At 34.1% G+C, this 21,906-nt stretch overlaps 1 protein-coding gene across 29 annotated transcripts in view; it reads right to left on the bottom strand.

Moving 5' to 3' along the window:
• Nucleotides 1-21,906, bottom strand: part of ZBTB20 (zinc finger and BTB domain containing 20) — a 775,686-nt gene that overhangs the window by 722,175 nt on the left and 31,605 nt on the right. For 2 of the 29 annotated variants that reach the window (XM_054700567.1, XM_054700574.1), the window contains exon 1: nucleotides 16,388-16,923. The exons of 26 other annotated variants lie outside the window; for them this stretch is intronic. The gene's annotated coding sequence lies outside the window, so the exon portion shown is untranslated. Of the gene's footprint in view, nucleotides 1-15,470; nucleotides 15,517-16,387; nucleotides 16,924-21,906 lie in introns of those variants that run through there. One more of the 29 variants, XM_054700570.1, reaches the window with a different exon arrangement.

The raw sequence follows: 21,906 nt of genomic DNA, 5'->3' as shown, positions 1-21,906 counted from the left end.
ACACAAGGTCAAAAAAGGAGTTCATGCTTAGTTACATGATTTTTGGAACTAACAGAAAAACACTTAAACTGACTGAATCACAGTATCTATAGTTGTAGGAAAAAAAGAAATCCTGTCATTTAATCCTAGTAGTATTTAAAAATTGATTATGGTGCTTGAATGATTTTATAATATTTGACAAAGAATAAAACATAGAGTAAGAGACATTCAATCACTCAGCACAATTAATTCCCAAGTTGATTTAAGCAATTATAGGTTATTGTATAATTTCAATTTTCTGCTTATTGTCCACCAGCTCATTGGCCTATAACATGGTGATCAGTGACCCATAACAAAGGTGAGCTCTATAGGTGAGTTATGTAACAAAGGTCTAAGTGCTCTTTCCAAAGTGTATCGTGAATATTAGAGAAGAACTAGTAGGGAGCAGAGTTTTTAAATCTTTAAGGAACAGTGTTCAAAATATAAAAATTCAATATATGGACATATATATGTGTATATATACACATTTGTGTGTATATAAATGGTAATCAAAAATATACTAAATTGGGCCTCCCCGGTGGCGCAGCGGTTGAGCGCTGGGTTGCGAAGCTGCGCGCGGCCTCTGCGGCGCCGGTTCGATCCCCGGCTGCTCCCCGGCCACCGGAGGAGGGTCCCACATGGCGCGCAGACCTCTCCTGCCGCCCGCTGCTCCCCTCAGCAGTGTACTTCGGTCCTTCTGCCTGCTCTGCTCCCCGCTCTGGCTCTGGTGAATTCTCTCGCCCTCCCGCGCTTCTGACTGTACCCAGTGCATGTATAAACAAAACAAACAAAGAAACCAGCAAACAAATAAATAAAGCATGCCTCTATAAAAAAAAAAAAAAAAATATACTAAATTGTAATTTATTATCATTCAACATTTTCATACTAGGCTAAATTAGCAGACATTCCCAGGGAAACCTAAAACATGCCAACATAAACACCATTAGTAAATAAATTGCTTAAAGTTTTTTTTAATATAAGATAGAGGATAATGAAATAAGACCAAATACAATATAACCACACTTAAAGATAAGCAAGAGTTATTTCAAGTAAGTGCCAACTTAAAATAAAAGTGAATTACTACCTTACAAAGTTTATCTAAACTTTATAAAAGTCAGTAGCAATTGTTACATACTATTTTTGACTGACAAATATTATAATCAGATTCATCAAACAGAATGAAGTATGCTCTTTACAAGAAAGTATACAAAACTAAGAAAACAAAAATCTAACCCTTCCACCCAGAAAAATACTACCAGTCATAATAAAATAGAACTATTTTAAATATATATCCATTTTTAATTAGTAGACATTTAAATATTTTCGAAAGGTCACATTAATAGCTTAACGAAATCTGAGAACCAAAAAATAAAATGTTATCAACCACAACCAAAGGAAGCGATTTTTTAAAATTTTTTCTCTTATATGTCTGAACTTATGGATCATTGGAAAAATAAGACATTTAACAAAAAATCAATTTACACTAACATTTTCAAGAATATATTGCATTAAGATAGACCCTTAATGATCAGAGATGTGTGGAAAAAGAAGAGGCAGCAAAGAAATAATCTTGGGTAAACATCAAAAGAACCACAAAGCTCTATTATCAGTCTGCCGTGTTGTAGAAAGCGTCCCAACGATCCATTGACATCTGACCATGACAGAACTAGAAAAAAGCTGCAAAAATTGGTTGAGACTTAGAACCTACTTTCCATCTCATAAATGCCACATCACAAACTGCAAAGATTAGGTGGCCAAATTTCGACATCAAAGGTACACTTGGCATTTGAACCAGATCTAAGAATCATGGCCTTTGTTTTCCAATAAAAGCTAATAAGCTGAGGTTTACTTAACACTTTCCTGTTTTATTTTATTATTTTTTTTAACTTCTCAAGGATTACTGACATTCGGGACTACATGTGAAAAGATAGTTCATCATTTCCAAAAAAGATATTCATCCAGATTGCCCTCCAATCCGTGAAATCTGAGATGCCTAAGGAGTCTTCTTTGTGAAAGCCTTACAAATATATCCAAAGATGGTGAGTCCCATATGGCTCTGATAAATGAAACCCGTTATTGTGAATTTCAAGCTCTTCTTTAAAACAAAACACTATTGGGTGAATTTGGTACTCATGAAATAAAGCACTAATTGCGTGGCCTAACAACACTCTGAATCCTCTCCCTAGCAGACATTTTAAGTTGTGCCAAATTGGTTTTGGGATGTGAACAAATATCCTGGAGCCAGACTCTCACATGCACTCACTACTCCCTGGAAGTAAGTTGGACACTCTTGGAAACTGCATTAACTCTTTCAGGCCACCAGGGAACCTAATGCTTACTAAAAGAAAGGCCTTTTTAAAAAGATAAAAACAAATCATTCAGTCTAAAGTTAAATCCAAATAAAAGGCAAATAGCAAAAACTGATTTTTTGCCTGTTCAGCACCAAAGTATCCATAGATATTAGATAACCCTAATACCCCAATGGAAACTTATTCAAATGTATCCAGAAAGTCTTGTTCCTCTTTTCCTATGTGTGCATAATTTCCAAAACATTAATAAGAGTTGTGTGCATTCAGGAGAGAAGAATTCATTTTAAGCTTAATATGCCACATTTGCCTCAGGCAGAGTGATAAGGAACTTTTTGTTTCTTTGGTAACCACTTTTACCTTATTATAACAGGAAACTTCTTGAGTTTTTGTTTTACCACATGAAATATAATTTCTACACTTGAATTTTTCTGTGGGGTTTCCAACCTGGTTCAGAAACTTGCCTAGAAACCTGCATATTTAAATGGAAATTAATCGAAACCCATCTCACTCTCGCTCAAGTTTAGGAATTAATAAAAATACTTTTAAAAGTATCTAAATTCAAGAAAAAAATATAACTACCATATTCTTTCTTCCTTAGCTTCTTTATTTTTGTCTTTTCAGGAATTTGAATTAAGTATTTTATTTGTAGTATGCCAAAAGGTGCATTTTCCCTTTTAGTTCACTGATAAATATGCTGGACTATGTGTACTCAAGGTTACCCAAATGCCACTAACTATAAATTTACACTTTTAGGTCACTGTCATTCTACGGCTATCACTCTCCTCTTTAATCTCAAAGATTTAGTGAAGGTATGGACAAATGGAAAGCTTTTTGGGGGGGGCAGAAAATAACTACATGAAGAGGGTTTTTTAATTAAAACCTCTGGTTTTAATTAAATGATATATTTCTTAGACAACTATATTTAATTTTCTGCCAACTGGTGTGAATTTAAGTGTTATTCGAAGTCTATGCTCCATTTCCTACAAGGTCTTATTTTCTAACAACTCATTTCTGTGACTGCTGCCATTGACTCTACAAACAAACCAGAAAACTCATTAGACCCCAAAAGGTAACTACTTTTGAAAGTAGAGAGGACATATTTGGTGAATCAAATGTGTAGCTTCTTCTGCCTGAATTAATTAAAACTGTAATTCTTAGAATAAAAACCAAGTTTGTAGATGTGTCGATATGACGAAACATACCTGATTTTCACTGGGGTTTTGGAGTTCTAGTAAATATTTCCTCATAAAACTTTAGATTGTTCATTCGAGCATTTGGGGCTGTTCATACCAAGTTTGATATTATGGTACCACTTCTAAGCTCTCCTACATATTTAATTAGTTAGTTGCTGGAAACCAAACCAAACTCATTTTCTAGTTGAGTTTTTTGTTATCTAGAGCCATACGGATGGTATTAAGAGGTAAATGGTAGTATCTCGACAAAAAGAGTTTTACCTATTTTTTAAAGCAAATATTTATTATACTATAATGAGAAATGACCAAATACATATAGACAAATTCAACAGCGTGATACTAGGGTCAAGAAGCAATTTTTCAATCAAGTCCAAACAGAGGGAATGTTTGGAGCAGTTATAAGCTCAGTATGGAATATTAAAGCTCTGATTCATATTTCCACCATGGTCCACTCTTCCACCGAAAATCCATATAATGATGTCATTTTTAAAATAAATATTATCAAAATTTAGCATACCTTTATTTCAAAATCTTATGATCAGCTGTAATTCAGACTTAAAAAAATGGCCCCTCATTTGGTGCCCACCAAAATTTTCATGTTTAGAGTTCTGCCATGAGTTCAGACTCAATTTATTCAAACTCATGTTTTTTTTCCTGGTTCCATGTTCATAACTTACAAAATCCCATAAAACAGAGGCAGAAGGTTTAACATGATACACATTGTTCTTACAGTCCAGGTAGCTCTAAATAACCTTAACAATCAAAATATACTTGCCCAACCAGGTTCTAAACCTGAAATTATTAGCAGAATAACTTTTTAGATTTAGAAGACAATAGCAAAAGAGCTGAGGGGATGAAAGAGAAGAGAAGGGAAGGAGAGCTATTAGAATGGCATCTTCATCAACGAGAAATTGGACAGTCCACCTGTCTTATTGTAGCAATGAGTAAGCTAACTCCCCAACCACCCCTCCACATTGGAAGCTGCTGTGTAACTTGAACCTCTATCCTTCTATTCTTAATCTGTAAAGCAGGAGTGAATTTTAGACACTTCTGCTTTCTGTATCGTTACACTGGGTAGGATCTTTTAAAATTTATTCCTTGGGCCAAAACCTCACCCACATTGCCATCAGTTATTTTCCCTCCTTTTTCCTGTCTCCTTTGCCTCAGCAGAGAAATAAAATTAGCAGTCAAAGTTAAACAAGTCCAGTGGGCAAGACAGGCTTTGGTTTAACGAAAGGGATGGAGTAAGTTGGGTTAAAGTGTTTATTTGGCCCCAAAAGGTTCATTGTTGGGATACTTACCTCCCACAACTAGCTCCACTGGAATTTTTCTTGGGAAAATGGAGAACTGTTTTAAGATAGACATGCCATTTAAGCTGGTCTCAAATCAAAATAAATTTAGGATATTCAAAAACACCCTACAGGATTTTCCCTGTGGAGCCTAAATAAATCACTGACCAAATTTTCCAACTTATGCTCTGCTAAATGGGACTTTCTAAAAGATCATGTTTTAATTTCAACATCTGAAGAAGGAATGTAGGTAAACTTCTTCACTTTATATTTTCACCCGTCTCTCTTCATACTCTCATTCATTTGCCTTATAGAATTTAAAAGAATGCAGTTTAGAAAAGGACCACCTTTAGAGAAAAAGTTGAAATTGAAATCAAATTTCCAATAAACTTGAAAGTCTGCTAAAGACAACATCGAATCCCTGGTTAGTGATTTTGTGGATCTTCTAAACAGTGTATGTTTTAATACATATTATAATGGTATTAAGAATAGTCCCCAAACATATGCATATCAAAATTTTAAAAATCATGATTATTTTCACACCTAAAAGATACATTTCAGAGCTCCTTTGAATTGTTAATACTCTTACTGCATTTAAAATATCATTAAATCTATAAAAATGTATAAAAAACATTTTTGCAATTCAGATATCGGCTAAATGAGAAAATGAATTAGTTTGTACACTATACTGTAAATCGGGTATCATTTTATACTATGAGACTTTTTTAAAATATGAACATCAGGAATGCTGTGGAATCAGTTTTTGAGTGTTATAATGCACTGCTGCTTGATTGTATGAATTCTTATATTGAATTTTAAATAAAAATAAATTATTTTAATACTAATAACAATAGCTATGCCATGAAACCATTGTGTTTCATAACATGTCATAATAGGTAAGACTGAAGTTTTTATTAAAAAATCTGTCCTATCACAGAGTTTGAACTCTCAAAAATATAATCAAAAGGTTATTCACTTTACTGACTTCCCTAAAGCATTATGCATTGTTTATGCCAAATTTTACAAGACTTAAAAAAAAATACTTCTGGATTGATTAAGTGTAGTAAAATCATTGCTCCCTACAAAGAAAATGAACTTAAGTTACAAAAGCTTAATTAACATTTAGTGGCTGCACTTATCAAATAGAGGATTTGATTCTGGAGGTTAACTGTAAAACATAGTAAGATATAATTGAATATAAAAGTGGTTATGAGCACTAACTTTGCCGTCAAGAGTTAAATCCCCTTCTGCCACTTACTAGGCCTGCAATCTTAACCATCCTAAATCCAGCTTTCCTAATATGTAAACTGGGTTAGGAAAAACTTGGGAATAGATCCTATAAACAATGTTCTTTAACAGTTTAATGGTTTTGATGATCGTTACTACATATACATCTACTGATCATTCAGAAGACTTGAATTCTACCTGTAACTACAAATCATTTCTCAATGGAAAAATAAGAAAACATTGTTTTCCACTCATTTTACATGGTGTAAGCATCAATTATTATACCGTATAAGTAATCCACTTTATGGTACTTAAAGCTATACATTATCATTTAATATAATGGGAACCAAGTAAAGATTTACTGGTTTAGAGGTGAAATGATATAATAGAAAGAGTATAGGTTCTGAGTCCTGGCTTTGACACTTAACAGTTGTGTGAACTGGACAACTTACTCTATGAGATTAAGGTTTTCATCTATAACACAGAAACCAGGTTATACAAGAGAATTGTAAAGATTAAACAATTTATGTGAAAGGTGTTCAGTAACTTCCCTTTTTCTTAAGTTGTAAGGTTACAAGGCAATAAAGGTAATTGTTTTGCAAGGCTAAACTTTCTATATGTAGCAGTATCAACTCTGCCCTTCTATGTAAAGTGAGATTATATTTAGTTACAGGATAAAATGAATAATGAGAATGAATACAGCTTACAACAGTAAATATAATTTAACAAGACATCATAAAACAGGAGTAGTAATTCTTAAACCTTGCATTATTATTGGAATCTATAAGTAGCTTTCTGTAAAACAAAGATGCTCAAATACCAGTCTATTGATTCTGATTTAGGATATATGGACATATCCTAAAAAATCTTAGAAATCTATGCCTTTAGAAAAAAGCAACTAATTATAATGTATAATAGCCAATGAACATAGCATTTTGTAATGTGTCTGGACCAGCCAGAACCCAGGATGTTCTACCCCAGACCAATTAAGAACAGAGCTGAGAAATCTGAATTGTAACAAATATTTTAGATAATCCTTAAGTACCCATAATTTAAGAATCACGGAACTAAAGTCTAATACTATAATATCAGAAAAGGCATATGAAATCTTTTATCATATTTATTTTCAAAAATTTACCTTCTATTTGAATAAATATCATTTTTAAAAATGAACATGTGATAGGCAAAAGTTTTTATTTAAAGAAAACACTAGTTTTAGGCTCACAGGATTATCATTATTATTACTACAGGTTTTTAAACCAAACACAAGAAATTGTGAAAACAGCTGATCAGCTCTTCTCTTGAGAGCTGACCACCGCTGAGAAGCAGTCCAACTAAGAAATGCCATGAGTTTCAGTGTTTCCAAAATTTGTTTGAGCTTTGCTTTGACCTAGGTTTCTAGTATCCATTCCTGCTTTAATTAGGACGGTAATAATGATTAATATTTTTAATATTGGCATTTGCTCTACTATTAGAAAATATATAACATTAATTTACTCATACTACACAATAACCTATATGGTAGATAGGAAAATTATCTATGACCTTTCTTCAATTATGAAAACTGAGCTTAAAATTAAGCTTAAGCAACTTGCCCGAAGTTAAACAGTTTGTGGTGTTACAGTAATATGGTCTAATATCCCCAGATGTAAAGTCATTGCAAAAACTCTGAAATTTAAAACTTAGCAGTTATTCTTAAGTGTTAAAAAAAATTCAAAGTAGTCTGAAAGTGTCCAAATTGCAAGTTGTCTATTCAGTAGTCCTATACAAAAGCACGGTTTGAGCTTGCCATTTAGATTTAGTATAATTCATTTACTTATGATTAAAGGACAGGAGTAAACTGGATCTCAATTAGCCAAAAGCAAACAAAAAATTAAAAGCAAACAAAAAATTGGAATGTCCATCAGTGAGACTACTATTTACCCTGGCCATTTGCAGTTTTAACCCTCTACAAGAAAAGTTTCAGTGCCTCAGTTTCCTCTTCTAAAACCATGTACTATAAAATAGTGTTTTCAAATGCTAAAAACTCAATCTTCAGTTAAAACAAACTGTTAAACTAAACATACAACTAAAGTAATGTTAAATGTCCAAAACCTATAAAAACCCTAAGTTCAAAGTACTTCAAAATCGACTAGTCCAATTTGCTTATTTTATGCATGAGAAACAGACCTAGAAAGGTTAAGTATCTTGCCCAAGATAACTCAAAAAAAAAAAAAAAAACTTTATAAAGCTAGAACTGAAATTTAAATGTCTTTGCTTCAAAGTCAACTATAAAATACATTTGTGAACAAGCCACGCATTGCACGATCAAAATCAGAAAGTTGCCTTAATGTGAGAGAAAGTAAATTTATAAAGGGAAGTTTGCAAAGGAGGTGGTATCACGAGGTGTTTTTCCAAAGAGAAAAGGCTCTCAGATTATTTAAAACAAACAAACAAAAAACCTAAAATTAATGAGAAGTTAAAAACCAAACAGACATAATCATGCATTCAGATCTCAAACATTTGAGTGCCTCCAGGTTGAATTTGATAGAAAGTTCTGGAGGCAGGATAAATAAGTCATAGACGCTACACACTAGACATTGCAATTATAATGCTATGTGAAAACTGTATTACCAAAGTAGCATATAAAAGTTGCTCTGAGAATGTGAAAGAGGTAGCACCTCACTGTCTGAGATCATTAAGCATTAGGTTAACATAGCCAACAATTTTTGACTTCTTCAGTCTTAATACTAAATTGTACACATCCTAGTTTGTGCTTGGAATTTTAAAAGTATTGTTAATATCCACTGGGTTAGATAAAGAGTAAAGTGCACACATACTAACTTCTCCTTGGATAATAAGAAATATACAAAACAGATTACTGTGCAGCAATGACAGTCAGTGCTTGAAATAATTTGCCAAATCTCTGCAAATGTCCTGTTCTTTTCACTGGATCATACATCAGTTATTCTCTCATAGCAACAAGGACACAAGGTGGCACTGTCGTGCTGACATTCATTTCAGGGCCCTTTCGAAATGGACAAATTGGAAAGAGGCAAAAGGCCCTACTTTGACATCCAAGAGCAGAGTTACAATACTGACCTCCAAAGTCTACCAGCATTATGAGTGGCCAAAGAAGGAGCAAGTCATTTCACATCTCATGTATATCACCATGCCTGTATAGCAGAGAACACATTTTCTGATGGTTTCTGCAAAATGTCATGAGTGTGTTCACAGAAATAGCCAAAGGCATATACTGCAGCTTTGCCAGTGGAAAGTCAGAAGTGAGCTTTATGGCAGGGCAGGACTGAGGACATGGACCGCCTCTCCATCTAGTGGCCAGTGGAGAGGAATGGAGTCATAGTAACCATCTTGTGTTTCATTCAGTTAAAAGCACACCTTTATCAAGCCAGCCATAGGCAATTATGTCATTTTGTCAGACAAATGACATTTTTTTATTTACTGCATTCATTAAATCATTAAATAGACCGAATAATATAGTGTGACAACTACTTAAGCTGAGAACAACCAAAAATATAGAATGTGTGCTCTCAGATCACATAAATCCCCCTTATTCTTCCATCATCACAAACCAAAACTTCTCTCCATATTTTGTGATTTATAAGTAGCAAACGTAAGCAGAATTACCTACACTTAGAGTTATTTAAAATAAAATCACACATTCTTTAGAATAAACATCTAAAAAGGAGTTTTTCGCTTCATCTTATAGGCAAGAAAATGAAAGAACAGAGAGATTATGATTTATTCAAAGCCATACAGTCAGTGAGGACTAGAAACCAGGCCTCCAGATTTAGTCACTTTAAATTCTTTTTGGCATTAATTAATGCCTCCTGCTCTCTAAGGCACAACTGCTTTTTTTTTCCTTCACCACACCATAGAGTTTCTCTCAACATGCCGGGAAAATAATTAGTTTCTAAAACTTTTATTCACAGATTTTCATGCAAAGTTGATAGGATTGAAACAATTGTATATGAGTCCTAGTACATCTTCATAACCATGGGTATATTCTAAGTCTAAGAACATGCTTTAATTTTTAAACCAACAAATTATTCACATTTGTTCAACATTTAGAAAGCAAAGCAGCAACTGGGCAGGGATGGAGTATAAGATGTTGGTCAAAATGACTGCACAAAAGTGATTTCTGAAAGTCATTTTGTAGAAAGAAACCTAAATCCATTCAAAATAAAAGGAAGTTTAGTTATTTTTGTTATGCTTTATACAAAATGTGTTTGACTTTAAGAGAGGAAAAGATAACACACACACACACACAAACTTATTTAGTCGATCACTTCATTCATTTTAATTAAACTCAAGATGGTGTTTTGGGGCATGCCTTGGGAATGCATTTTTGGGAAGGCTTCTTATCAAAACAAATGAAATCTGTCCACCAACTATGAAAATCTGCTCAAAACTCCAAACCAAAGGCTTAAAAGGCAAAAGGTTTGAAGAAAACCTTGCAGTAACTATATTAGAAATGTGAGATGTTATGTTTTTCTCTTATATATTCTTCTTCTGGTGGTACCATTGGTATCTATATTGGAATGGAGGGAAAATTTAGTAGATACGCTTTAGAAAGGCAGGGGGAGAAGACAGCACTGTTCAGATATGTCACATGGTTTTTAAGGGGGCTCGGGGAGAAAGTCTTAATTTCATTATACTTAGAAATCTAGACGTTTCAAAAGCACCCATCCTTATCTACTTTCAGCTTTATTTATATTTGCAGCTAATTTGCTTCTTAATCAGATCTACTCTTTTCCCCTCTAGAAATAAGATAAATATCATTGTTGATTAGAAAAACTAGAAAAAATATAAACTAGTCCAAGTCTTTTTGACCAACCTAAAGCCCGAGGAATAGGTGTACATGACCAAGAAGATGGAGACATTTAGTCAGTATGTTCAGACCCACTGTGCCAACGGAATTTTTTGTGTGTCCAGTATTCAAAAAGGGAAAAAAAGAAAGAAATCAAGAGTATAAAGCTACCTTTGCAACTTAGTTTCTATTTGCTTAGTTTCTATTTAAGCAATAAAAGAGAAGAACATATTCTCACTGTTTAAATGTCTTCATGACTGAATAAGATGTTTTTGTTTATTCAAAATGATAGTCATACAATTTTCACATACATGCATCTATCTATCAGAAAAATTCGATAGCCTAGAACAGTCATAATTTTTTGCTAATAATAATTTTTTACTAAGTTTAATTTGATTCCCAAGCAAACTGACAATATTACTTTAATTTTCTTCCAGTTAGATTTTGTTCACTGCAAAGAAGCTCTTACTATAAAAGGAATTTTCCAACAACAAATCACAATTTGATTACAATAGTACCTCAGAGAAAATTTCTAAAAGTAAAGGTAAAAAATAGCAACTATCCAGGTTCACTTAGTAAATACCTCAAACCATCTAAACATTAGGGAAAACTAAAATTTAAGTAATTTAAATTCAAACACGTTTCTTTTAAAGTTTAGATTAAAAATTTCCAGAGAGCAAAATAATACTATTTTAAGATTTATAATTATTGCCATTTCTAGTTTTAAAATTTACCGGATATCTTTTTAATTTCCCAAGGTTCAAACTACATTAAATGGCTTTATATTTATTGAATGTAAATCCTTACACTACTTAATATGAAAAGTTTTCAAATAAATCCTTAAACTTTTAAATGCATAAAATGTATATGCACATAAAATTAATCACGTTTTGAAACAGAAGTTTTCAGTGCTAAAATTACTTCTAATATCAAGAGGATAAACACATTATGCTATAATTACCACTCTTTCCATCAGCTTCAAAGGTATCACTGAATATTCAGAAATTAGTAATAATATCCTCCATTTCCATTGGGTCACTGGATGGATCAATGTACTTTTACCCCTTGGTTTTTATCTCAGTATTCTCACTTGGAAGTCTGTAAACTTTCCCAAGTTAAAGCAGTTATATAGGGTTAAACTGGTTAAATGAGCTACGCAACACCCAGAACCAGTTTTAGTTGAGTGTCAAAAGATTCCAGAAAGGCATGCTCCATGTCCTCAAGTTGATTACTTTCAAGTGAACTGTAGAAACACTAAAGGCTTGATCCTGTAGTAGAAGAGAGGTTATGAAGCCAAAGTTGAGCATAAATTTTCCACAGTTTAGTTTAGAAATAGTATGCCACTTACTTGTTATTACAGTTAAACAGCTAGAGTGACAGAAAAGCCCTTTTTTCTTATAGGCCCTTGAATCAATGTTGTTTCCAACATCTGCTATAGTGGTTACTATACACATGACAGTAATAATAAATGGCACTATTTCTTCCCACAGCCTCAGAAGCCTGTCTGTGTTGAAATTAGAATTAAAAGGGTTCAAGGAATATATTTTTGATACATTAGACATAATTGGCATCAATTTTATTTGATGATTAAATGTACAATATCTATGTTACAGGAAAACATATGAATTCAGGCACTCTCTAGAATTTCCAGGATATAGATATTGCCCTTGGGTTTTTGGTAAAGAATTTAAAGGATTTTGCAAGTTTCTTGACATTGGCTATAATCCCAGAGGATTCTGGAAAAATGCTAGAAATTACTTAAGCAATGGAAATGCATGAAACATAGTTTTTCAAGAAAATTACAAGTTTCAAGTTCAACCAAATACCTAGGAAACCTATACATGACTTGCAGTTTGGAGCAAACACTCAAATGACCAATGCTGACTATAATAGCATTGTAAATAATACTTAGTGATTGTATAAGGTAACCAAAATGGCTTATATAATATGAAAAACCTTTTTAAAAAGGTTTACTTTCTAAATTAACGACTCCCACATGTACACACTTGCTCATCTGCTAGTGAACTGTTTCTATCTAAGTAGCCTGATTTCTATAATAATCTTGAGATAGTTACACAGTGAAATAAACAAAATACTGGTATTTTCTTTTCAACACCATGCAACTTTTTTATGCTCACTGTTTAAGGAACTTAAGAATGTCATACTATTTTATTTTTTTTTTTTGGTACAAGTTCAGTAAGGCACATTTTCCACTGAAAAAAAATGTATTGCTAAAGTAGCCTTAAGACAAATTAGATCTAATATCCATTGTCAGCTTTCAGACCTAAGAAAGCCACCCTTGGAAGTGAAGAAGGTTGGAACTAATGGCATTCAAAGAATGTCAACATCAGTCCTTCCTTTGCCAGAAAGGATCACTAGTTAGCAATATCAGCTACAGTGGGCTTCCACACACCTTGCCAGACTCTGAGGCAACACATTTGCTCAGGGTATGAACTTGGCTTCCTATGTGGCAGCCTCTACCCAGGCTTAGGCAAGTCAATGAACACATCCACTGATAATTTCTATATTTATAGAAACCCAGAGCATGTGTAGATAATCACACAATTGGATATTTATGAAGTGCCAGATTTTATGAATACAGGAATTTGTTAATTAGCACAAAGACTAATCATTAAAATTCAAAAATAGACAAATAAACAGGAATGCCATTTATTTGTTAACATTTGAGGAGAAAGTATGCAGCTGCTATCCTTTTGATGAATGTAGGCTTCTAGAGAAAATGTGAAGAAGAAAAGTATCTGCAAGTTTTGGAACCTTAATGACTAAAATCCAGAAATTACTACAAAAATCTTTATATTAAAAATAATAATAGATCCTTGCTTAAAGTTTAAAAATAAATAAATAAAACCAGCATGTGCTTAGCATTTGAATTAAACTGTCTTGCATTCCACTGTTTTGGTCCTTTTTGAGGAGCCAAAGCTGATTTTCATCGGATAGTAGTTAAAAAGCACACACACATCATTCAGTACCAAATTGTTTTAGCTACAGGGCATGGCAAAGCATGAAATAACTGCTTTAGAGCACTTCCTCATGTGGGTGTGTTAGATAACTGTCTGCTCCAATATTAAAATGAAACACACTGTGACCTGATCAAGACTTAGGGTCTTTTCAACAGCCGATTTCATGTGCTGATAGGAAGAGCCCACCATAACCAGCAAGACTGGTTAATGAATTTTTCTGGCACTCTATAGCCCTCCTGTGATGCAAGCCTTTCAGCTTTCCAAATCCCTATACAGCAGACTACACTGGTTTTAAGTTTACATATGCACATTTTACAATGTCCTGCTGTATTTAGACTGTGACTGTCTCACCAGAGAAGGCCAAGATTATTTTTCATACTAAAGATATTTTTAATCTACCGGAGGCTAAGAATTATGATGAACAAGAAAACATATACACATTCTCAAAATCAGACCAATCACAAAAATGACACAATTTTTTTTTCTAGAAAGCTAAAAGAAATTTTTATTTTCTCCTAAAAACCTCTCCATTTTTTATTTGCTTAGTTAATAAATATGCCTAACATGCATTTTTTTAAATGTGGAATCTGAAAAAAATCTGTGATTTCTTTATCCAGAAAATATGTACATAAATCTACATGTATGTACACAGATACCTCCACACATACATGTGTACAGATAAAGAGAAGTGTTGATCAGGAGATACATGAAAGGTTTATTTTAAAAACTAAATAAAATTTTAGATAGTCCTCACAATGCAAATACAGAAAATGACAGGTGCATAAGACATTCACACTTTGACATATAAGTTTTAAAACAAATTCTGGGGTCAAGAGTCTAAAATGGATGAAATCACTATATACTGTGTATCATATTAACATACACTTTCAACAGACTCCCCCAAAGTTGCCCTTTACATCTGAGGGGAAAAATCTGATGGGACATAATTTAGTGTACTCAGTGCTCATACTACTCTAGGTCAAATCTGGCCTTTCCAGTTTAAAAGACAGAGTAGGCAAGACATGCAAATTAGAAGTCTCCAAATAAATTTTTAAAAGGAAAGGAAAATAAGACTTCTACCAGCAAAAGTTCACCACCCTCTTGGAATAATGGATTTTTAATCAACGTTTTACTAGGTTTGAACCTTGAGAAAGTGTTTGAGAATCTGCTCCAGTGTCCCAGGTGGGTTAAGAATATTGCTTTATGGACTTCTTTGTGTTGTCAGAGAGGCCTAATGGAATTAAAAAAAAAAAAAGTCTGCCACTTCTATTAAATAAATATTTTATTACAAAAAAGGTGATTGTTATTATCAAATATCTCTATAGATCAGCATGCATTTTCTATCGCTGCTCATCTATATGCTGAAAACATCTGTGTATCTAGAGCAGATTTACTTTCAGACAAATTTAAATAAAACTCCATTAAGGAGTCCATTTCAAATGGACCTATTTAGTTACTCCTTTGAATTTCGAAGAACACTGTTCTGGGAAAACTCTTTAACAATGTCAGCTAGCTGTGAAATGCAACTTTTCCCATCACAAAAAAATTAAAAAATAATAAAGGAAAAAGAAAGCACCTCAAAACTATGTTTGAAATAACAAATACATTATTTATAGTCCCAGAAATGTTAAATGAATACTTACAGTTGTTGCACAAGATGGCCTGATACACTTCATAGCTTCCACTTTGTAAAAGATGGCCAGCCCCCCACTCCCCCCTCCCCAAGCATAAATAAACAGTAACATACTAAAAGGAAACTGTCCTAGGATAAAAACTGCTTGTTAAGAAACTTTGCATTCTTACTAACCACAGTGATATCCTTATAAATATAAAAGTCCATTTACAAAATAAAAGTTACAAAGCAGAGTGCCTTATTCCTTTCAAAATATACCCCCCATGCAATATAGAAGAGTGTGTGATGATAAAAATAATTACTAGATTCTTACCCACCCTCAGCAACTACCCCTCACCTTATGTTCAATATCATCAAATAAATATGTTGGCAAAAAGTGTTCAACCTGCTTCAAGGATTTAAACTGTAAATATGGACTTTAAACTTCATTGTAAAACAAAGAACAAGAGTCTCACTTTAGTAATACCCACACTGGCACTGCAGCTAAAACTCATTGGCACATAACTAACAAAATCTAGTTAGCAATAAATAAGGACAACATGATATATAGACAGACAGATGGAATTGCATAAACAGACAAGAAAAGCAAAGAGACTAACAAACATACGGAGGGGTCTGTTATAAAAGAGTGAAAGATACTGTTTTATTTGGTACTTTAGTGAGACAAACAGGGTTGTTTGTAATTATTTTTAAAGTAATTAAACTGAATCACACGGGCACACCCAAAATAAGTCGGAAGAAAATTAATAAAGGGTGGGCCTCCTATAGATGTTCCAAAATTTAAGCTAGCAATAGCTCTGTCAAACTTAAATCTGGAAATTAAAATTCAAGGGAGAAAGGAAAAAAGCATTGGGGGCTAGAGATGATAGGTAGAGGGGGGATTGAGGAAGCAGGAATTTTTTTTTTTATGAAAGTTGTCTGCCCTACCTTCTTCCCCAGCGCTGAGTTTCTCTTCTCATAATCGGTGTCTCCCTGGAAGTACAGTGTGAGTGGTAATGACTGCCTGCCTCCCTAATGAGTCCATTTTCCTGCTCTTGATGTTGTGTATATACACACACTGCAACCTACCTTACAAACCACAGAGACGGGAAGAGAGAGAGAGAGCAAGAGAGAGGGAGGGAGGGGGGCAGAGAGGGAGAGAGAGACAGAGACAGAGCAAGCGAGTGAGAGAGTGAGTGAAGAGGAGAGAGAGAGAAAGAAAAACAGAAAGAAACAGAGAGAGAAAGCACAGACAAAGCCCTCCTACCAGACAGCAGACAGCCCTCCTTTCCCCTATCCAGCAAAAAGCAACTCGTCTAATGCAGCAACAGGTTCAGTATTGCCAGACTAACAGAGTGAAAAAGGTATATTCTCTATATCATTACTGCTTGCAAATAAACAGTTTAAGAGCAGCTGGCTCCACCTTCTTTATTTATGCTCCATTATGAGGAATGTATTGTTTCAGTTCTGGCACACAGTACATGTAATTATCATAAATACATTTTTTGCATATTAGCAGGAAATAGTGAAATGCATAGCCTATTTGTGCAATCTTTTAAATTTATTTTTTAATGTGAGAAGAGTGTCAACAAATCTGCTCTGACAAAAGCCTAGTAATGATTTTAAAGTCAGAGCAGTCTTAAAGGAAGCTCTGAAAGAAACAGACTCCATACAATAGGAAAACTGATAACTGCAAAAAAGAAATCATAGCTCAGTAAATAAATCAAGACCATACACAAAATTGCAGACAAAAACAGAATTAAGTTTAATTAAGGAACTAATAGACTAGCACTCTAGAAGAAGGAGATTGGTTTCTTATTTGAAGCATCTATCTGTACAAGCATCACAATACAATGTACTCTGTGTGAACAGGTGCAATGCATATAGTAAGTACATAGTGTTACAACAACAGAAATAAATCCCATAAGGAGCTTCCATCATACACAGGACATGATTTCATAAAATATCAGTCTGAAACCGTAGCAGGAAGCCCTTGTTGATTTATTAGGATAGAAAAATAAAAATAACCAATGCTTCTAAATAAACCTTCCTTAAAAGAAAAAAAATGTTTTTCTTTGTCTGATACCTCTGACCAATTGCTTTTTTCATGTGCTAAAACCAAAAAATGCTGGTATTACTTTTCATCCCACCACGTACTCCTCTCTCCTCCCCACTCTCAGGTGCCTTTTTTCCCATAAGTGATATATTTGCAACTATGGAATTACAAACATCAGAAAATATAACTAATTTCAAGCCATTCTTCTTGTTCTCCAGTTTTTAAAAACTAGCCACTGTCACCTTCCTTAAAATATGTCTCTGTAACTTGGCTGTGTATCTTTTAGATAGGACTTAAGAATGTTACATCTCAAACAAATTTACATAAAATAAAAATATGAGTGCATCTGACTTATTCAATACCTGAAGTTGAGCACCAATAATTAACTGTATATTAATTATAAAATTATCATTTTATATGAGTTTTATCATGCTTGAAAAATGAGAATGTGCCCCTTATTTGTTATATATATGTGCATCAATTTTTTCATTTAAAAGTCAGTTTTCAGTTAATAAAAGAAATAATAAATTCCATATGTCATAGGTCAACTATATCTTCACCTGACTCACAAATCTGTCAGAATGTCAGTTAAATCATGAGTCATATTCAGAATATAGACCAACATTGTTTTTGCTATTTTAAGGATAGAAAACCTATAGCACAGAAATTAGGTGAGGTCTACCAGACATTGTACAAACTGTCCTGGAAAAAATCAAGTAAGAAACCAAGAGTCCAAACCCTCGGGTCTCACGATAAACCACCAATTCTAATTCTCTGATGCTGTAATAGTATTTTACCCCTCTCAAGAGTGGTTGCTTAATTAAGGGGGATCTAACAGAGTCCTATTTTTGGCTGTATGCTTGAGAAAAATCTTTCTAAAATACACTTAGTGTGCCTAAGGAACCAGCATGCATCTCGCCCCTTACTGCTCTGCCTGGCAGTTCTGTTTTTCTACTAGTGCCCTATTGTTTCTCTGAAGCTTTATTCAAATGTATGAAGAAAAATGCCACTTAAAAAAGCACACCAGGGCATCCCCGGTGGCACAGCGGTTGAGCGCTGGGTTGCGAAGCTGCCCGCAGCCTCCACGGCGCCGGTTCGATCCCCGGCTGCTCCCCGGCCACCGGAGGAGGGTCCCACATGGCGTGCAGACCTCTCCTGCCGCCCGCTGCTCCCCTCTGCAGTGTACTTCGGTCCTTCTGCCTGCTCTGCTCCCCGCTCTGGCTCTGGTGAATTCTCTCACCCTCCCGCGCTTCTGACTGTACCCAGTGCATGTATAAACAAAAACAAACAAATAAATAAATAAATTAAAAAAAAAGTAATTTAAAAAAAAAAAAAAAAAAAAAAAAAAAGCACACCAATCTCACAGTTTGACAGAAAGATTCAAATTAGATATTAGTATATCCTGACTTCCTAAAATAAGGTTCTAGGTATTTTTGTTTTGTTGCATTTCATTACAACCCAAGGAGAATAAGAAGACAGTATTTGATTTCTACCAGCAGGAATCAAAAGGAATGTAAAGGACCATGAAGGGAATTCACCTTTACTAAAGAACAACTACCTAGTTAAGTTTTAAAAAGAAAAATAAATATTTTGGCTGAAGGAAAAACGCACAACATCTCAACACTTTCTCCATATCTGCACACTTTACTAGATTCCAAGCACAATTAAGTGGCACATTCTTAGTGCTCTGGAGTTTAAGATACACTCTTTCTTGCTGGGACTGGAGACCCATGTATTAATTATAGCACCCTGTAAAACAATAATCCTAATTGACTATCAGACTCTGGCAGTTATAAAGTTACTAAATTATTTTTTTTAATATGTTGATATGCTATGGGGCAATTTTGTCCTGCAGAAAGATCCTAAAGGGGAAGTTAAAATTGGTTTTGGTCCCAGCATCACCATGAGTACTATGTATACCCTGGGCAATTCATGCAACCATCTTTATTAAGTTTCTATTCTTTCATATAAAAAAGTTTAGGAGGAAGGAATTGAACTGATAGCATAGTAACTATGATGATAGCTAATACTCAGGTACTTACTATGCGCCAGGCACTGTTTTAAGTATTTTTTATTTATTAACTCATAAAATCTTAAAAAACGTCTCTGTGAGGTAAGGATTTCTTTCATCAGCTTTTTCTAGGTTAAACAGACAGGTTAAGTGATTTGTCTGAGATCACATTACAACAGGGGTAATGAGATTTAAATCCAGTCTGTCTTGTTTAGAGTTCATGTTTTTATCCATACATCATGCTGTCTCCAAATATCTAGTTGTAGTTTAGGCCCCTGGTAACCATACAATACATTGATTCTAAGTCAAATCCAACACATCCTAATGATTCCTCACCACATCTTGCTAACAAAACACAGCACATACTTGCTCTTCTAATTTACACTCAGAACTCTCAATATATTTGGTTTAACAGTCAAGCAACTTAACCCATACTGGCATAAGGAGTTAAGTCAGCACTATGAAGCTATCCGCAGCCACTGCAGCACAGTTTGATCCCTGGCTAGGGAGCTGGTCCACATGGCCACAGCAGACCTCTCCTGTCTCACCTGCTGCTCCCCTCAGCAGTGTATTTCAGTAGATCCACCTATTCTGTTCCCCACTCTGTCTCTGGTGAATCCTCTCACCACCACCCCCTACCCCTGCGACTCTGACCTGTACCCTAGTTCTTGTATGCCTAAATAAACTCAAGAAAAAAATGAATGAAAAGCAAAACACAAGTTTACACAACCCATTCATTGCCTCTCTTTAACCTGTAATCAATAAAGCTATCAATTTATAAAGTGTATTGCATTTATTTAGTTCCCATACATTATTCTTCTTAATGTCCTACTAAAAAAAATGACAAAACCTGAATATTTCTTAAAGATTCCTTAATTCAAATAATCTAATATTAATGGAAATAATTGTTTAAAGAACTAATTAAACAACAAAATACAATAAAATTTTTCCTGTTTTCCATAGCCTTAGAACAGAATGGAAAAAACAAGGATTCAATTATAAATGACATGCAAGAGGTACTGAATAATGCCATCGTGTGATTTTATACAGTTGGTTTTAACTTTGAATTATTTAGAGACATATTCTAAAGACATTGATACTACCAACTCATCCTGCAAGATATAATTTTTCCTTGCTCTGGTCTTTACAGTTAATTAAGCACATATTGCATGCCTACTATGTACTATACCATATACTTGGGGGTGAAAAGTGAAGACAAAACATGATGTAGTTTCTGCTTTTGAATATTTCACAGATTGGTGGAGGACAGGCATATAAATGATATTAGTACAAGCAAGTAGTCTTGTCACTTCACAACATGATAGCCCACATAATGCAGTACTTTACATTTTGTGCTCCTCCCTCAAAACTTCAGGAAAGCTTGATAGATTCTACAGCCTTGCTTAGTAGTACAATGAAGAATAAAATGATGGGAAAAAATGAAGCTACTGCCATACATTCACCCTAACTGTAGCCTTTGCAAACATACTTCACCAGTTCCAAGGAGTAACCAAAGTACTGTGAACAGTGGCCAGAGAAGAGCAAATAGTAACAAGTAAAAAGTCAAAAGTACCTTTAACATAGACTAACTCAGATATGAATTATTCAGATCTGACTCAATCATCTTTCTCCACAAATGGAAGAAACATGGCCATGTGAAAAAAAGGCATAGAGATTAATATCTAAATTACATGATTATTATGACTATTATTGTGGGTATTACATCTAAAGCTGATCTTAAATAAGATGTATATTTTCAGAAACTTAGGAGAAATACTTTCATGATATAATGTTTTGAAGCAAAGAATGAGAAACATAAAAATATCATTTGCACATTAAAAATATCCACATAATCAATTACTATCAGGGAAATGCAAATCAAAACCACAATGAGACACCACCTCATATTTGTGAGAATGGCCCATATCAAAAAGACCAGAAACAAGAAATGTTGGCAAGGATATGGAAAAAAGGGAACTCTCATAAAATGTTGGTGGAAATGTAGTCTAGTCCAGCGCCTATGGAAAACAATATGGATGTTTCTCAAAATACTAAAAATAGACCTACCATGCAATCCAGCAATTCCACTCCTGGGTATCTACCCAAAGAATGCAAAAACATTAATTCAAATGGGATGCAAGCATGTGTATGTTCATTGCAACACTACTTCGGCCAAGGTTTGGAAACAACAAAAGTGCCCAAAGACAGATGAGTGGATAAGGAAGATATGGTATAGATACACATAATGAAATAGTACTTGGCTATTAAAAAAAGATTGACTCTTGCCTTCAGGGACAATAAGGATGGAAATGGAGGAATAAATCAGCAGCAAAATAATCAGAAGGAGAAAGACAAATAGCAGATGGTGCCACTTACATGTGGGATATAAAGAAACAAAAC

The sequence above is a fragment of the Talpa occidentalis genome, unplaced genomic scaffold (genome assembly GCF_014898055.3).
Source record: "Talpa occidentalis isolate TD23 unplaced genomic scaffold, MPIMG_talOcc4v2.1 talOcc4.4, whole genome shotgun sequence".
In the NCBI taxonomy this organism is placed as follows: Eukaryota; Metazoa; Chordata; class Mammalia; order Eulipotyphla; family Talpidae; genus Talpa; species Talpa occidentalis.
Note: the sequence above shows the minus strand (reverse complement) of the source record. Positions and strands in the feature narration are given on the sequence as shown.